We start from the raw sequence: 18,914 nt of genomic DNA, 5'->3' as shown, positions 1-18,914 counted from the left end.
AGCAGTGGTGCCTCAGCCTGCCCACAGACTGCAAGGGAGATGTAAGAGTGTGGCACAGAGATGGCAGGGGCTGGGTACCTGAGTGCTTCTTTGCCTGTGCTGGGTTAATGATTCCAAACTGGATCAATAGAGGAGGCCCTGCCCTTTGTACCACCAGCTAGTGCTGCCCCCCACCCTCAGGAAGGTGTTCCCGGGACAAGCTGGCTTAGCTAGAGAATCCAAGTGGGTTGGCGACCTGAGAGATCATTTTCCCTTAAACCTGCAGTCAGGTCATCCTTTGACTAGTTCCTTGCACCTTGGCAGAAAACCTGCTGGTTTTTTTTCCCAGTAGAAAACCAGGATAAAACCCGCTAGGCTGGAAACATGCTAAGAACCTGCTTTGTGCCAAGCTGGTTTTTAACAGAACCAGGTAGCCAAGCACAAGTGCATGGCTCTGCAGCACCTGGCAGGCCAGTGGGAGATCCTGTCCACAGAGTGAGCTGCCCAAAAGGTGAGTTGGCTTGCATGAGGGATGGCTTAGCTTCCTGATGGACTGTATGGGAAGAGAGCAAGCTCATGCCTTAATTCAGCTGCCTTATTCAGGCTTTGCTAATGCTCTGAAGGAGCTGAAATGCTAGGTTCCTGATTTTGGTTTGGTGGTTGTCTTTTGTTTGTTTTTAAAGCTTAGCCATGCTGACATAAATTGCTTTATCACTGTTCTTATACCTAAGTGTATATATGTATAAGTTATATGTAGGAAAAGGTAGATCTAAAAGGATAGATCCTTCCCTTGCCCAGGTTGTATTTTTAACCTTAGGAAATTGAGCTCTCTGCATTTCCCCCTTGGCTGGGAGCACCAGATGTGCAGCAGTGCACCCTGGCCCAAGCCAGGCAGCTGAACCTGTCCCTGGCCCCCAGACCAGTCAAAGGAGCCTTCTTGGTCTCCTTTAGCCCGGTGCAGGTCAGAGGGCTCAAGCTGCTGTCATCTGCAGCAGGGGCTGTGCTGCAGCTGAGGGACAGGTGAGGTTTATTGCTGGGTTGGTTTCCATCAAAAACAGCCAAACAGAGTTATGGCAAAACGTTGAGTGGAAGGGTAGTGACGGTCCCTTGGTGGGATTCCAGGGACAGGGATGGTGGCAGTACCCTGAGTCATTGCAGCTATCAGCTCATATATAGATGTCACTCAGCAACTTAACTCTTCAGGTGAGACCTCTTTGGATAATTTTAATAAAAGATTGGACTGTGAGTAGGAGCTTAATCTCTGGGAACTCAATGTCAACCTCAGATTTAGCACAGTAGCAGGAAAAATGGGGAGTACCTCACTTTTGCTCTCATCCCTTCCCATCTTCTCTGCCCTCAAATTCAACAGAAAAAATTAAAATCCCCATGAAGTTACCAATAGCCTTTAAATTAATTTTTAGGTGAATAGCTTCCCTGCTCCCCATGGCAGAACTAGAGACATGTTTGTGGTGTTTTTGTTTTTTTCTTTTTTTTTACAAATCTTCACTTTCTCTTGCTCTGCTTTAATTCTAGTCTCCTTAATTCTTTGTCACAGAATTTTCAGTCAAAGGTTTCTATGCCTTTTTTCAAGCATAAGCCAGCAAACCCTGGAAATGCTCTGACAATTCAGGAAAGAATTGTCCATGTTTTGCACAACAGTCTATGGAGACAGACAATGTAATTGAAGTTAAACTAAGAGCTTAGTAACTTACAGCACAGATCCTGAGATTGAGACTCCTATTTGCCACTTCTGATTAAAAAAAAAACACCAAAACCCATCTTTTCTTAGCAGTGCTGGTCCCTACAAAGTGTGTCCCTTCCTGGGCTGCTCCTCCAAGCACCACTCCAGGGGCTGGGGGTCTCCTGTTGCTTCCCTGACATAACCCTTAGCCCCAGGCAAGGTTTCTTGCCTCAGCATGAACTTTCAGGGTATGTCTCCCTCCCTGGCAAGGGCTGAACTCCAGTGAAATGCCCCTGGGCTGGCCGGATCTAAGCAAACCTCTGTCTAGGGGTCACCTTGCTCTGCACTCCATGGGTGTGACCCAACTCCTGCCTGGGAGCTGAGGGCACGAGCTGACCTCATTTGGAAATGGACACCTCTCTCTCCAGCCAGCTCTCTTCAGGCAAAGTCCTTGGGTCTCTCCAACCTGATGATCTTCCCTGCCATCTTCTGCCTTTTCCACGGCCTTTAGTGTGTCTCTCACTGCTATTATTACAGCAGTGTGGCACTAAAAAGATCACCAAAACTCAGATCACTGCCTGAGAAGAAGCACAGAAGAAAGGTAATGTTTTCTTTTCAAAGTAATCTGGTTTTGACCTCCTATATCTGCCAGTGGATGAAAACAGTGGGGGGAAATTTTCTGGTCAGTCTCAACACTTGGTTTCAACTCTGAGCCTGTCATTCAGTGGCAGTTCTGCAGTGTCTTATAAGGAAAGAAGATTTTTAAACTACAACTGTCTTCCAACTCCCCTAGAAAATCTTTTGGCCTGATTTTCATACTACAGACCCTAACATGGCCTTGGATACCTTAATTAATTTTCCTCTAAAAGAAAAAAAAAATTACAACAACAGACCAAAAAAGGGGACAGAGTCACAAAAGCCTTTGGTTGACCAAAACCATCTCCTCCTGAAGATGGAAAGCAAGAATAAAAAGATGTGTCCAGCTTTACAGGTGATACCAGTCCTTGGAGGGCTGAGCACTGCACTGTTTCCCTTCTGGTTTGTGCCAGTATGGAAGCAGAAGAGCAGGCAGGAAAGGCCAGGGACCACTAAGGGGCATGACTGCGATGAAATGAGGAACCTACAGTGAAATTCACAATGGAGTAACTTGTTGTGGTGAAGGTGGGAAATCAAGACAGGCTGCAGCCCACCTTCATGGCTGGTGACACGTGGCAGCATCTCCCACCTTGGTTTCTGCACTGGAAGCAGAGCCCGGTCTCACAGCTGAGGAGGAGAACGAGAGCAAGGCTGGTGTCCCCACTGAAGGCCTGTCAAAAAGTTCTAAAAGAGGACCAGTGGAAATTCTCCTTGTTGCCATATGAACAGAGACTGAGAGCTGACAACTTCAGCAGGGAGGAGAGAGAGAAAGCTTGGGGGGTTGTCTAGATTTTTTTTTTAACTGAAAACTTTGGATTTGCAGAAAAATCATTGTGGAAATGTGGTTGACCCTTCCCATTGCATCTTACTTTCTCCAGTAAGTACGACTCTGTTGTGCCCTGTAAACCCTCTGTAGTTCTTCAGATATCCATCCAAAAGTGATGCAGATTAACTCAGTGTTACATGATGTGCTAGGGGAAAAGCCACTTAAAAATGGTGATGCCAAGGCTAACAACTCTAATCCTTGCAACAGTATTTGTAGCTTAGGTGTTGTTTTTCCCCTCTTTTCCTTCCAGAGGTCTCTGGCATGCTGGATTCCCGGGAGTTTCAGGCAGGGGGAGCTGTGCCAGCCGGCAGGCAGCGCTAGGTGGTGCCGCAGCCCGCCGGCCGCAGCGCTGCCCCGCCGGAGCGGCCGCGCCGAGCTCGGGCTGAGCGCCGCCTGAGCACCGCGGGCACGGAGAGTGCCTCCCCGGGGAGGAGAACAAGAATCAACTGCCTTTCCCACAACGCTGCTAGTTAGCGAATCGCTTCTAGGCAAAAATAGTGCTGGAGATGCGATCAGGTTTTCAAGCAGCTGTCGAATTTTACGCATGAAGAAAACGAGCAGCTCTCAGGAAAGGAGTAGCAGCTGCAGCAGAACAGGTCCAGGACACGTTTAGGTGATACTGAACCCACACGAACGCCCTCTGTTACCCCACTGTGAGGAGGCAGAACACGGTGCAGAGCACCCATGGTGCTGGTTTCTGTCCCCAGATACTCTGAAAAGGAAATGCATCTGGAACCAGGAGCAAACACTTTGTCTGAACAGCATTCTTCCAAGAATATCCAGGAAAACAGAGGCTGTCAGCCAAATGAAGACTCAGCTGGTTCTTACCCACTGGGTTAGCTTCCACCTGATGAGAATTTGGTTGTTTAAAAAATAAAAAAAAATCTTACTCAGGAAGATCCAAGCGGACAAGAAAGAAGAAAGTCTGGACAACTCTTTTTAATTTTTTTTTTCCCTCCTCCTAAGGGATATTTTAACCTTTGACCATTTGTCTATGATGTGAAGTAGGATTTGAAAATGTTGAAAATGATAACTTCATTGCAATTTCTCCCACTGTGGACTTGAAATAATTACTATAAAAATACAATTTGCGTTTTTGTTGAACTTGTTTTCCATTAGGGAACCCTCTGATGGATAATTTCCAGCTGCCTCTTGAGGTTAGATTTGTATGCCCTGCTTTCCTTCATCTCTTTGCTTCTGGCCTTTGCTCTCTTCCTTGTGCCTAGTCATTAATGGGTTATTATGCTGCAGCTCATGAGCTTGCATTTGCATTGTAGTTTTTATAGCCCTCAAAACCACAATGTGTATTTATTTCAGAAAGTGAGCAGATAAAAGCCTTGGTCAATGTGTAATTTCTTTACTCCATTGTGTACTCACCCCACATTTGTAACAGTAAGACAAAGGAAGAAGTTTTGTAGGAGCCTGTTGGGGCTGGCCAAACATTTTCAGTGGAACACTTTCACATATACAATGTTCTTCAGTTATTCTAAACCCCCACAACCTCAGCACGAACAGAACTTGGACTTCTAGTGAAAATCCGGCAATGATTTTTCATATTTTAAATGATCTTTTGGTTGAGCATTTTTAGAAAAAAAACCAGTCTTAACAATTATTTTGCAGATTAGTTGACTTAATCTTCTATTGCTTACCAGCTGTCATCAAAACTGAGAAGCTTTTTAATCTCTTGAGTAAGTTTTTAACAAAGTGCAGTTCAAAATGAGAGAGAGTGAACAATGAGAGAGGCAAACAGTGACCATGTTAAGGATTCTGGGGTAGCTCATTGAGCCAACCAATCCCCAAAATTTGAAGCTCTTCAAGTACCTGTATTACATGAACACTAATCATCTGAAATATGTGGCTTGATATTTCATACAGATTAAACTCCAACAGATTTTCCCCTTAGTAGAGGATCTGCCAACAGCAATAATTCCATAGGAATTTCAACTGAATTTGTCCTACTTAGTCATAGTGGAAATGAGTGAGTGGAGAAAACCAAGACAAAAGGCAGAAGAAGCTCTAGAAATGATGCACACATTCCAGACTTTCTCTGTGTGGATTAATTTCCCAGGATTAGGAATGGGATGGCACTACTTTGGTCAGCTTAGGTTAGGTATCTTAGGTCAGAGATCTGTTCCCAGAAGCTATGGAAAAGGTCATTGAAAAGCAATTTCTGAACAGCTGCTGGATGAAAAAAGAGGAAAACAGGCCTTCCATGAACAGGATGCCCCTGTCACCCTCTGCCCTGGATAAAATGTTATTTACATACATATGTAAATGGCAATGTCAGTGCCTTGACAAGTACGAAGTGTGTTCTGTTCACAAGAACCTTCTCAGGGCACAGTGCAAAATACCCCACCTCAAAGGTAAAGCTGGAAAGGGGCTGCATGTTCCAATTAGCAGCTGTACAAGAGAAACAAAGCATTTTGGATTCCATGCCCATATCTCCTCCTCCTGGGATGTGAAAGTATCCTTCGGAGAACAAAAAGGGAGGTGAAGTACCTGAGAAATCATTTCTGGGTCAGAAAGAGGGTATGGTGCTGACACTCATTTTACCCTAAGGAACAAAACAAAGACTGGTAATTTATTTCAAATTTCAGCCCTTTAGAATGCAGACAGAAACTGCTCACATATAAAAACCAGCTCCTTGATTGAGATGTTTCATTAACTGTATGAAATGGGACAGGGAAGAAACACTTGGGAAACCACTGAATTCAAAGAGATTATTTGAAGGTTATGTGGTAAAACGCTTAGTTTCTTCAGCTAATTAGGGCTGCTGGGGAATGTGCAGTTTCTAGGTCATATTAAGTGTAAGAAGCTTCCTTCTTTAGCCAATAGAAAAATAAAGCTTGCCTGAACTGTGTTTGCAATGCAGTTTTTCCCCCCTTGGTTATCTCTCTTCATTTCTTCATGCCATGTACTCAGCAACCACATAAAGTAGAGGGGGCAACCAAAACCACACCAGTTAATTAAAACCTACAGTTCATATTTCTGTCCCATCTGGAAGATCCCCCAAGTAATTCTGAACTGTAAAACTTCATATATGGTGCTTAAAATGTTCTTCTTCAGCTGCACCTGATGATGGTGGTGGTTGCTGTATTTCCCATGCTCTTGAAAATATGAACAAAAAGTAGAGATGGCCCAATCCTGTCTCTGTTTATCTTGAGAAGCTGATTGTCTTGGTACAGGATGTTACTCAATATTTCTAAATGGGAAGGTTTTGTTTATGTCTCTTTTCTCCTGCTGCAGTGATACAGTTGATCGTTCCAGTCTCAGGACAGACTCTGTAATCTCAGTTGATCTTGCCATCCTCATCTTACACAACCATCTCGTGCCCCTCTGAGCCACAAATAATCTTCTTTTGAGCTGCTGTGAAGGCTGGCTCAACCATTCACACCTCTCTGTTCCAGTGACTTCCTCTTAACTTATGTATCAGAATCATTTTCTGGTTTTTGCAGGCATGGGGAATAGCCTGCAGACAGGGAAAAGTCTGAGATGAAAACAGTGAGAAAATCCATTCCTTCGTATAAAATCAGGAAAGAGTATTTCAGCTGGTTTAGGGTTTTTTTAAGTCTATGAAAAATATCAGTCTTCTTACTTTTATTCCTCAATCAGGAAATGAGCAGGGCTTTTGTTTTCTGACAGTGGAGTCTTTATCGTCAATTGCTTCTGCAGTTTGGCTATTAATTTCTTTTTTTTTTGAGGAAATTGAAAGTAAAACTGGCATTTTCACCTTCTGTTTGTGTTTCATGCTGGATTTTAATAAGCAAATCAAATTTCTATTTCATAATGAAATGGAAATGTAAATTCAGCTTGTAAGCAGGCTTTTCTGCATTACCTAAAAACTTTACCAAAGATTGTCAAAAATATGATGCCATATTATGTAAAACAAAAGTCATTGGGCTTTCAACCATGTTTCAGACTATGTAAGTGGAATCATAACTCTCTGAGCCACTGATTTCAGTCTCATTCTTTAAATTATTGACACCATTTTTAATTCCAAGCCTTTTTTTTTAAAATTGAGACTTTCTACTTCCAAGTAGACAATGCTCGTTTTCCACAACATCTGATTTTGCAGTCGCAGTACCCCTACCTCAAATATCTCAGCAATGAAGGGTCTATTTACTGTCTGTTTCTACAGTTTCTGCAGTGCTGCCTCCTGTGGCCTGGGGGCAGGAGAGGAAGTCTCCTTAGGAGCAGCCTGGAACATGGTAGAGGTTTCCACATTCTTCCAGAACCCAATCCCTCTTTTTCTCTCTGCTGTGTCTTGAGTCACCAGTGCAAGACAAGGCCTGTGCTTACAAGGGCTGCCCACATTCAGGACCCCTGGGAGCCAGCTAACTGGTCAGTGCCACGGAGACCTGGCTAAGATTTAGCTCTGGTTTTCTCTCCAGGAAAAAAACCTACACATTGGAAGAAAGGGACAGCCCCCACTATTCTCCAGCCTTTTTCTTTCGTGCCACAATGCATGAAAGACAGTTATTCCTTTCAGACCTTTTCCTTTTTCTAATAAAAAGCCTCATTTCCAAGAAGACTGGAGTGCAAATTACCTTCTCTATTCAATTACAAAATCTGATCACTGCCTTTTCTTTTTTCACCACTAATAAAAGCTACTGAAGTAAAGCACCCATCTCTCGTTATGGAAAAACAGGCAGTAAGTCACCTTGAGATTAAAATATATACTGCTACACAATTTTCTGGGGAATTTAGAGCAGTAATTGCTTAAGACAATGACAACTGAGACTAGAGGGAACATTGTATTTTTGTGGAACATTTCCAGGGACAATGGGGGAAATCCTTCACTGATTTAAAGTTCCACAAAGTTGCTACTCTGGCTGAGGTAAATGATCACGTCTTCATTGAGGTCAGTGCCCCAGCTCCTCCAGCTCTCACAACTCGGGATGTTTCCATAAATATGAACTACGATCCACTCAGTTTAGATGAGTATGACAAGGCAGGTGCATTAAATCAGTAACTGATGTCCAGGTTGCCTGCTGGGATATACTCTTAGGACAACACAGGAATTTGGCACAGCCTCTGCTACCCACTTAACAGGCTGCAAAAGAGTCAAGCAAAGATGTGCCACGTCTTCAGGTTGTCCTGCTACCTGTCATGGCTGAAGTGGCAAATATCAGCTAATTACACCTACACTTTCTGAAAAAAAATAGAGAGGGGGATAGGGGGGAGTTTAAGAGCAGTAGGGACTTGAATTAACAAAAGCTTTTCTAGTCTTCATGGTTTTGCTGCCATTCTGTTGTGATCAAAGAATTGATGAAGCAAAAGCTGGTCCCAGTGCCGTGCTACTAAAGTTTGAAGAAGAAACCCTAAGACCTTGCCCCTATGGGTACAAACTAGAGATTCATGATAATACAAAGCAAAAGCCAAAAATAGGTTAGGGGTAAAGTGTTACAATCAGATAATATCTGAAAACTCAATAGAGCATCCTTCAAAGGTCAGGTTGTGTTATATTTTATGTATCTATGGAAGCACTTCAGGGGCAGGAAAGCTCAAAGTAAAGGCTGAATGTTTGACCCCTACCTTTAAAATGTTCTATAGGCACCTTACAAAAGCAGACAGAAAATACACACTGGTACTTCTCATGTCATATATGAAGGGAATCTTTTGTTGGTTTTTGATTCATATTCACACATTTTTTTTGTAGATCTCTTTAAATACGAGATGCTGCTCTGTCTCAGCAATGTGTGTTCTTTACTGTTCTTTTATGTGCAGGGAACTGTTAGCTTTCAGACCTTACAGATCAGAAATGGGAATGACTTGGATAATTCCAGCAGTGTTAGCATGGGCAAAAATTAAAAAAGTTCAGCTTGAAGTCTGAGATCAGCCCCATAGTTTCAAATCCAGCCCTCAAACCTTACCATGCATTAACCTTGTCACATAATAAATGCTAGAAGAGTGCTAACAATTTTATTTTTCATTCTTCACAATAAATTCAGGCTCCCCAGGGAAGACTGACAAAGCTCCAAAAGTGTTTGGACAATGCTCTCAGGGACATGGTGTGATTCTTGGGGCTCCTGTGCAAGACCAGGAGTTAGGCTCAATGATCTTTGTGCATCCCTTGCAACTCAGCATGTTCCACAATTCTTGGCAAGCTTCCCATAGCAGACTTAAAAACTGAAGAGATCAAGCATGAGATTTAAAGCAGGAATCCACGTTGAATTTCTGTGCAGAAACACATGTAGCCAGAGTGAAACCATGAAAATATTTATGAATATTTAGGCTTTTTAGACATTTAGACATTTGTTTCCTTGGACTCTGGGGGAAATGGTGGAACATGTTGAAGACAGAAGAGAATTTTTTTCCATGATTGAGGAGGCAGCACTAAAAGAGATAATTCTGATGGGGACTCTGCCTCAGGTCTTTTTAATATCTGCCCAGCATGATAGTAGAAACCAGTGTCATGGTTCTGAACACTGGCCCTGATCACCCCTGTGGTCAGGACAAGATCCATTTGCAGGCCTTCATTTTTTATTTTTCTGATTTTAGGCTTTCTTGCAGAGTGAAAGGCAGCTTAGGTCGGTGTGAGCTGCCACACACTGCCCCCATGTCGTGGACCCTCATTCTGAGAGGGCCAGCTGCTCGCCCAATGTCTGCTGAAAGGCACATCCACACTCCATTGGCATTAACCTTAAAGCAGGGTTGGTGACACCACCTGAGCTGTCTGATACAATGCACCTTTCCTTTTGGGGGTTCAGTTGCCAGGATGACTAGCACAGGTGGAAACATTTAGTGCAGGTTATCCTGACCCTAGGAAGGGGTCTGTTCTAAACTGAGGCTGTGGCCAAGTTTCTGCTGCGCTTGGGAATGAAAGCATCAGCTTCTCCTTGCCCTTTGTCTTGTCTTTTCCAGTTCAGCTTTCCTTTTCAGGTGTGTGTTCCTAGCACAGGCCAGAGAGGGCTGTTTTCATTTTGTGTGCAAGGCAGAAATGATTACAGTGAAAAATACTGGTTCTGGAGAAGAAAACACACACTCTCCTTTACATCCCCATTGCATTCTCAGCCCTGCAACACTGTGAGTTGGAGTCAATCACGTTTTTGTGCAATGCATTTTCTCTTTTTTCTTCCAACAAAAGATTCTGTTTTCTAATCTATATCACAAAGTAGCTTATTTTGTACTGAAGCTAAAATGGGCTAATTTGTTAATGATCTTTCTCTCTCCCTACATTTATTGGTAAATAGAGGGATATACCCCGTTCTGCTTTCATTCTGACTGTGAAGGTGAAATGGAAGTAAGGGTGGTCAGCCTCTCTTCTGCTGGAAGAGTACATTCATTCCTAAACAAGCAAACATTGTAGTAGCTCAAAAGTGTATCCTGAGCTTTTTGAAGATTGTCTGCTACACCAGTGATTCGAGGAGCAAGTGGACCAGAGCTGATGTTAGCACGTCAAAGAGGCTGCCCCATTTTCACAGTGCAAACCATTTAAAGTTCTGTGTTTAATGGCGTGAGACTCCATAGACCCCGAATTGAATCCTGTTATTCCAGATGTGCATTGTCTCTACAGGAATGCAATTTCACAGTCATCAAACATTTTAAGTTCATCAAGTGCTAATTATAGCACAGAGCATGACAGCAGAATCTTCAAAGCCCCGTGGGCAGAAAAGCCTATTGATCATACAATTGATTTTTATCACTTGGTATTGAGCAGCAGGGCTGCCTCCTGTTGTATAACCTGTTTTTAATTTTTTTCTTTTTTTTTTTTTTAATTTTCTTTTTTGTTCTTCTACTAGACTAATGAAATAGTCTAGCTTGCCCTGATGCAGGGCATTGTTTGAGTGGCATATCACCTGGGGTACTGTACTGCATTACTGCAGCTCTCCAAAATTCCTCTTTGTGTTATTTTCTCTTATAAAGAATGTGCTGCTTTTTCTAGACCTTTCCCATGGAGCTATATGTCCAGTGATGATGTCTCTGAGACTGAAACGAGCCAGCCTCTAGCTTCTGGTGTGCTGATGTCACTCACTTCAGCTCCATCAGCTTGGTGGGTTTCTGGTATGGGAGGGGAAAGAGAATTTGGCAGTGTGCTGACACATAGTCACTCACTGCAGTTTTGGTGTTGCTTGTGGGATTTATTGCATGTGATCTGAGTATTGACTCTCCAGGAGCATCGATCAATCATAGGATCAAGCTACATTTTCAATAGAATATAAGCTGAGAAATGGTGTTTGCTCTACTGACTGCCACAGAGCTGTCAGCTTTCTGCCAAGCTCCTGGGGGACAGGCAAAGGTGAACAAGGGGTCCTGCCACTCCTGTAAGCTGCTCCCTCTTGTGACTTGCTATGGCTGATCTCTCCCCTCTTACATTCTTTTCCCCACCCTGTCTCTGTTAGCTGTTGCTTGCAGTGGAAAGATAAGCACAGATACCTGCAAACCTGCCAGCTGAGGAGCTGCATGCTCACCATGAGTTTTGTTGTTAATGAGCCACGCAGAGCAGGTAACAGGCAGTCGCAGAGGATTCACCAGGGGCTGGTGCCAGATACCTGTTGAAATAATTGGAAAGATTTCCACTGAGTTCAGTGAGCTCTGGTTCCGTTCCTAATTGCACCCCCCTGTGTTTCTCAGGGATTAGAATCCAGGAAGCTGTGTGTGCTGTGCTTGTGTACCCACAGCTCCCTAATGTCCTTTCTGTGCCAGGGCTCTGGAGAAACAGTCTGGATGCCAGCAGCACTTTGGTCTTCTGAGTACATTAGTCATGCACCTCAGGGCCTCAGTTTCCCCATGGGCAAAGATACAGATAACGACAACTCCTTCTTGGAAAAAAAAAAAAAAAAGTGCCTGAGGAGTTCTCATTTGTTGTATAGAGGAGTTGGTTGTTTTCATGGTCAGCCTGAGTGGCTGGACAGTGAGAAAGGGAGATGAGCAAGACCTAAATGGGTATGTCTGCTTCCAGGGCAGCTACACCGATGAACCTCTGGGAGCCCGCCGGCTGTGGCAGCAAGGACCAGACCCTGATGGGTCAGGAGAGTTCAGTTTAGCTAAAGTGTCTCTTGGGTGTGAACAGCCTGTATTTAGGATGAGATCTATGAAATCTGTCAGGAATGACCATTGAAATCAAGTGCCAAAAATCAGCTGCTTTAGGGAGGAACGCAGACTCCTGCAGACATTTATGGTAAAGAACATCCCGAATGCACGATCACTCTTCGGTTTAAAGGATGTTTCTGCTAGCTCCTTCTGCCAGTTGTTTTCTTTAAGGATTCAGGAGAAAGAAAGAAAGAGAAGAAGAAAGGGCATTTAGGATGCAAGGAGACAAAGCCACGTTAAGTTTCATTTACAGAGATGAATTGGGAACAGGTGCTTCACATAACTGAGGGCCACCATTCTGTGAGAGAGCCCTTGAGAGTCAAGAGAAAGGAATTGCAAAAAGCAACAGTATAGTCAGAAAGATAACTATAATCAAGCCCTTTCTATATCTATTAAGGGGAAAAGACAACAACCACAAATGCAATGGAGACATTAAAATTGACTTTGTAAAAAGCCATTTTTAATATATTTCTTTGTTTCTTTGAAAAAATTTCAAACCCGAAGGCAGGAATAATTGAAGCATTTACAGAATATATCAATAATACCTCATTATCCAGCTTTGCTTCAATCCACTGATTTCAATTTTCTTTTGAACAAGCTGCATTTATCAGAGGACTTAGCATATGAATGGGGAGGGGGGAGAAATATAAAATGCGTGCTCTAGATTTACATGTCTTAGGGTGCCAAATAGCCATCAAAACTAATTGTTTCTAAAATGCTTTATAAACCTTATCTTATGTGTTGACCCTAATCAGTGCAATTAATTTCATAATGGATTCTTTCTACACACACCCAATCTTATTATTATCCTTAGTCTAAATTAATAACATCATGATAATAATTAGTAGATATGAAATTGTCTCTTCACTGCTTCTCATAGCATGTGGGCTTGATAGAAAAGAGCAACGAGGATGACAATTAGAGTAAAACGTCAGCTGTATTGATTGTTGAGCACCTTAACCTTAGCATCTGCAAAATAGCTTTATTTAAATCTGAATATCTTTTTATATTCTCCTCTATTCCTCCTTCTATTTTATTTCAACATTTTCCTTCCTGCAAGAGGCAACACCTCCTGCTCAAAGCTCACAACAAAAGCATTAAAGCAGAATTTTAGAGCCTGATTCAAAGTATGCTGATGCCAGATTTTAAAGCAAACGAGCAATGGGGAGATTTAGGAGAGTGTCAGCACCTGGAGAACAATCAATATCCTTCTTGAGCTTTCAGTCTTCCAAAAACCTCAGGGAAGACGGACAGCTTTCTATTTTGGACTGTGATTTTATGGCCTTGTTAAGACAAATGGATTTGAATAGGGTGTTCCTTTCACAGCTCCAGGTCCAATCCTTGCTCTGCCTCACTACCTAACCATGGGACGGGAGTGTGAGAGGGGAGTGGAATTGCCCATGGTTAGAGGAGCATAAGACAGACATAAAAAACATCTTTAACCTTAATTGCCTTTACTGAATACATTACTGTGTTTCAATCAGTTTCTGGAACAACTCTCCTCCATTCTCTGAAGGCAAAAATCTCTTTCTGTGGGCATGGCTGTGAGATGATGCTCCCTGCCAGTCCACAGCCCTACCTTTAGGCCCAGTGCTGTTACAGCCTTAGAATTTCCACCCTCCTTTATTCAAAGTCACTTTTCCAGCTTCTGCAGTCACAAGAAAATGTGGCACACCTGCATTGACAAATTATCGCCTGAAGCCAACAACTTGAAAAGGGACAAAAACAGGACAAGGCAGAAGAAAAATTGCTTCATAATGTTTTATTCATGCACCTGACTGATGATGTATGGGCTACAGCTTTGTGATGACTGGAAAAAAAGAAAGAAATTTGTTGTATCTTTTGGGGTTTTCTTTTTTGGTTTTTTTTTAATGTCCTTTTTTGTTTGTTTTTGTTTTTTTTTTTTTTTTTTTGTTTTGTTTTGGTTTAAATTTGTTTTTAAAAACGGTAATGATGGAGAGTGTGGTATATGAGGCACATAAGGAGAGTGTTCTCTGAAACAGAAGGTATTAAGTCACTTGGGTTCTTCAGTGCAAGAAGAAGAGCTCAAACCTTAGCTTCTCATTTTGGAAACTGAAGTTAGAAAAGCACATTCCCTTGATGCCATTTCAAAAAGAGATAGCTAACATTACCCCTGCAAAGGGAGGTGTTTTGATGTTTGGCAAAGAAAGCCTGTGACAGAATCACATCGCTGACAGTGGAGATGAAGGCACAGCTATCACGGAAATAAAGTCCCTTGTGTGTCTCTTTTTTCCCCCTAAATCAGCTGTGAACAGCTTTTAAACGATCTTTGTATTTTTGAAACTAGCATCTTGAAGAGCTTCTTCTATCACAAAAATCTGCAATTCAGTGTGCAGGCTAAAACGTTCAGCAGAAAACGCAGACTTGATATTCAGGCAGAGAATGTTTCTTTGTTATTGGCAGCACTGGTGTGAATTCCAGATCATCAAACCAGATTGACAGTGCTGCACACACAGATAGCAGGAAAGATTCAGAAGCTATCTGCTGTGCACACGGCAAGGGCATATCTGAGATGCAATCATGACCTGCCTGATGCACCTTCCATCCAAGAGGTGAGGGCTTACCAGCAACAGAGACACAGAACAGACCACAAACTCCAGAGCCCTTAGTACTTCTATAGAGCAAGTGGTCACACAATCCATTTCTGATTCACATATTTTGTCCTGGTTATTTTCTTCAGTCTGTGAAAATGAAAATAAGATCATGGGCAGTACAAAATTTACCTCAGAAAGTCTGAAAATGCTTCATTTTAAAAACACAAAAAGAAATATTTCCTCAATTCTACTTATGCCAAGAATATTTGGCAAATCCTTCCGAAATTTTGCATTTGTTTTGGAAGAAAAAACAAAGTTAATTTCCGCTGAGTCCACAAACTCCTCTTTAATCTGTGAACAGCAGATTCTTTGGCATCCTCAGCTCTTCTCCGTGGCACAGCAACCCAGAGTCCAGACCTACTGCTCATGGCCACCCTGGCCCTGTAACAGAAGATGGCAGCAAAACTTACAGTGCTATCTGTGCTTGTAAAGCCAAATTGATTTCAATGTATGGAATATTCAGCCACCAAATATGCTCCCTCCTGGATTTTTTAATAACTCTGCAGTAATTCCTGTGTTGTTTGTACTTCTGAATTAGTTTTTCTTATGCTTTTTTTTTTTTTTTCATCTATGGCTTTAGTTCAGAACATAGAGTTCACACAAGTGAAATTAATACAACACAAAGGGTTCCTTCTGGTTGCTATTGACTGCTATGTAGCAACCAAAAGCCCTTTAGTTCTAATCAATTTTCCTGTCAGGTGAGGTTTGGACATTTTCCAAGGCACATCTCGTATTCTTCAAGCAACGGGGACTGATCTTCGCCTCACTTTAACTCACTTACTGGCAATAACTCCAGCTTTGGCTCTACCACTTGACTTTTGTGTATCAACAGTGATTTAAGCAGCCTGAAGGTCTGCTGCTCTTGGGACATTTTATAAAAGGACTTTTTTATAAGTCCTTTTATATATTTTTATTTTATAAAATACAACACCGGTGGTCGCTTAAAACAGTGGGGTAGGCAGAGATGAAATATTCTGGGGAAATAACCTGTCCATAATCCCGACAACGGCCGATGTTCTGGGGGTTTGATGATGCTGCACCCCTGGAGATGCAGGGGCGGCACAGCGCTGCTCTGTAGGAGGCGAGCTGCAAAGGGAGGCAAACTTCTCTCTGAAGCGTACAGCAGGTCTGCCACGTGGGATGATCCCTGCCTGGAGTGCTCCATCAGGGACCTCCGGACACACGAGACCCCTCAGCAGAGCTGTAGTGAAGCAAAGGGGCTGAGGAGGTGTGACCGGAGTGTTTCTGCCTCAGTTCCACTAGAGAGCAGCTTTGCCACAGCCACAGCGGAGAAAAGCAGCTCAGACCTGCACCAAACTCTCTCAGCATGCCTTCATCCCAAACGCTGCTGTCTCACTGAGATTAGGATGCAGGCCCTGTTACTTGGTTGTGTACAAATCCATATAAATTTTCAAGTAGATCTTATACTAAAGAATAAGAAGTCCTGATAAAGAACAGGCTTTTTTTTTTTTTTTTTTCTAGTCAAGTCGGAGATTTTGATCATACTCTGAAATCCAAGTACAGCACTCTTTGTATTGGACCTAGATAAATGCTTTATGTTTGGCATATGTTTAGTTGTACATGTTTGAATTGACTTGCTACATCAGAATATCCTTTAATATATAATATGGAAGAGGGAGGAAATTTGCTAGAAATAGGTAAGATATGGTCAGCTTTTGAGACTGCACTGTACAGTAAATTATGTTTATACTTCACCACAGAAGGCACAGCTAAGTTATTATTCTGTGTATCTGTTCAATGAGCTCAGAGAAAATTCCAAAATTAGATTAAACTTTTGAACTTTCTGCAAAGGAAGAAAACAAGAAGTGCTTACATTCTGATACTTTATTAAAGAGGTGGTTGCTTTCCTAATACTGAATAATCAATTCATGTAGTGCTTTTTTCATCTGTCAAAAAACCCTTTGCCTTCCGTTCTCCAACCTGTTTCAACAGGAGTATCTTTAGCTGCCTGTTTCACTGAAACCCACTGATATGTGCAGCTGCACTGTTTAGATTGTATTTAAAATTCCCCTCTGAAAAAGATATTTTATGACCTAGCCTCCTGTGGCCTGATTCACACCACAGTGGAAGCTGTACATTCTCTTTCCCTACCTTATGCACCTGGCCCTCCTGCATCCTTTTTATGCAGCACTAAATACTCTGATGAGTTCCAGAGGAGCAGACCTGGACAGACATACTCTGCATAGAAAACTACTGCAGAAAACTTAGCTGGTACACACAACTGAGACAAATTGGCCAGGAAAACAAAGGGAAAAAATTATAACTTCACATGTCTCTCTCACAACTGCAGGAATGAATGACTGGTCAAACCACAAAAGATAAATTTAAATTAACCCTGGCTGATAAGAAACATTAGTTTATTTAAGGTGAATCATGAGGTCTCAATTCAATTCATCTAAACCTGTCAGGATGTTTAAACAGCTGTAATAAACACTGAAATAACCAGTGTTCTTCAAGGAAAAAAAAAAAAAAAAAAAGGCCTGTAACTTTCATAGAAGCTACAAATGCCGTGCCTTTAACTAGCTCTGAAATATTGTAGCTTACAAATTCAATGGTTATCAATGGTTATGAAAGTGCTTAGGGAAATTGTTTTTCAGCTGCTTCTACTGGGGACCATTACATTTGTGCTAGTATTAACCATACCTATGAAATAATTTTTTCTACAGGCCCACTTTAAAGAACTGGATATTTTGGAAAAGCATTTGGATTATCCTCACTTGCATCATTGCCTTCTGAAAGATTGCCTTCACAACAGTTTGGCCTGCCAGGCATGTGAGAGTCAAAATCCCTTTTTGTACCCCTAATCCCTGCTCTTGTAAAGCTGTGCTTCTTCAGAAGCTGCCACGCTTTCAGAGCCAGCTGTCATCTGCAAGAGCCGCACGCGGGGTGAGCCCAGCTCCCTGCTCCATGGGGGCAGAGCAGGGCCTGCCTGAGCACAGCCTGCACTGTCCCCAAGCTTCACGGAACCTCGGACCGGCTCCTCGTTATTCAGGAAAACAGAAACTCTTCCAAAGGCTTTCCTACGTCAGGAGTGCTCCCTGAGCTGCTCACATAGTTATGTTTGCCTCGAGATAGTACCTCTGCTGGCTGTGGCCATTGCTCCCCAGATCCTCCCAGAAAAACCCAGCCTTAAAAACTGGCCGGTGAGCAAAGGCAGGATGAACAGGGGAATGCCCTGAGGTCTTTGTTCAACAGAATGGATATCTGCCAACTGAAACAGAGCACCTGAAAGCAAAAGTGGCTTCTGTAACAAATAGTAGCTTTTGTTATGCCTTCTAACAATGTTTTGCCCTCACCAAGAAAGGACTTGTGGTTGTGACATTCATGGTAGCCCAGACATATTACTGCCAGGTTTAGTTTGTGTACCTAATTAAAGCTGGAATGTCTCATGGCTCACTGCAGCTTTCCATCACATGAGGCCTCTTGACATTATTTATGCAACTGCTAAGTGACACAGAAACACATCCAAGGGAGAAGCAGAGAGGAACAAATGGCTAAAGAAAGGTCAGGGTAATACCACGTGGCTGCTTGGCTGCTTCCTAGGAATGGAAAGAGAAATTCTTCTCCTTTTGAACCCCTCCTTTTCTGTTCTTTATTAGCAAAATTAGTTTATGGGTTGTGACATTGAGGTCTTAATTTTCCTTTTATTGCTTTTGAGGGCTACAAATACACACAAAGCAGTAAAGGAGAAATATTAATGTAGATGTTCACGGTTAAAGCTGCCAGCAATTGGCTGTCACACAGACAGCATCATTTCTCTTTGTGCTTGATGCTGCAGACACACTCAGATCAGGTTAAGACACTTAAACGTATTCTGTGTGTTTCAGGAACATCTGTTGGCAAATTGTCATCTGAGAACAAGTTTGTCAACCCCCATCAGAAATGCCTTTAATACAAGCTTATGTCAAGAGCCCAGGCGTGTAGCAGGAGCTCAGCGTTGACTTGAAGCCTGTGGGTTTTTGGTCATGGTATACCAGCCTCTGAAATCTGGCATGCAGGAAAAGGTCTGCAGTCTGATCAGTGGAACAGAACAGGTTTTGTAAGAGGAGCAAGGTAATGGATGAGCAGGTTTGAAGGAAATATAAGGAAACACTTTCTAATACAACATGCACCTAACCTGTAG

This window comes from Pyrgilauda ruficollis, unplaced genomic scaffold (genome assembly GCF_017590135.1).
Source record: "Pyrgilauda ruficollis isolate IOZ18807 unplaced genomic scaffold, ASM1759013v1 scaffold5, whole genome shotgun sequence".
Classification (NCBI taxonomy): Eukaryota; Metazoa; Chordata; class Aves; order Passeriformes; family Passeridae; genus Pyrgilauda; species Pyrgilauda ruficollis.
The sequence above is the reverse complement of the archived record's forward strand: the minus strand, read 5'-3'. Positions refer to the sequence as shown.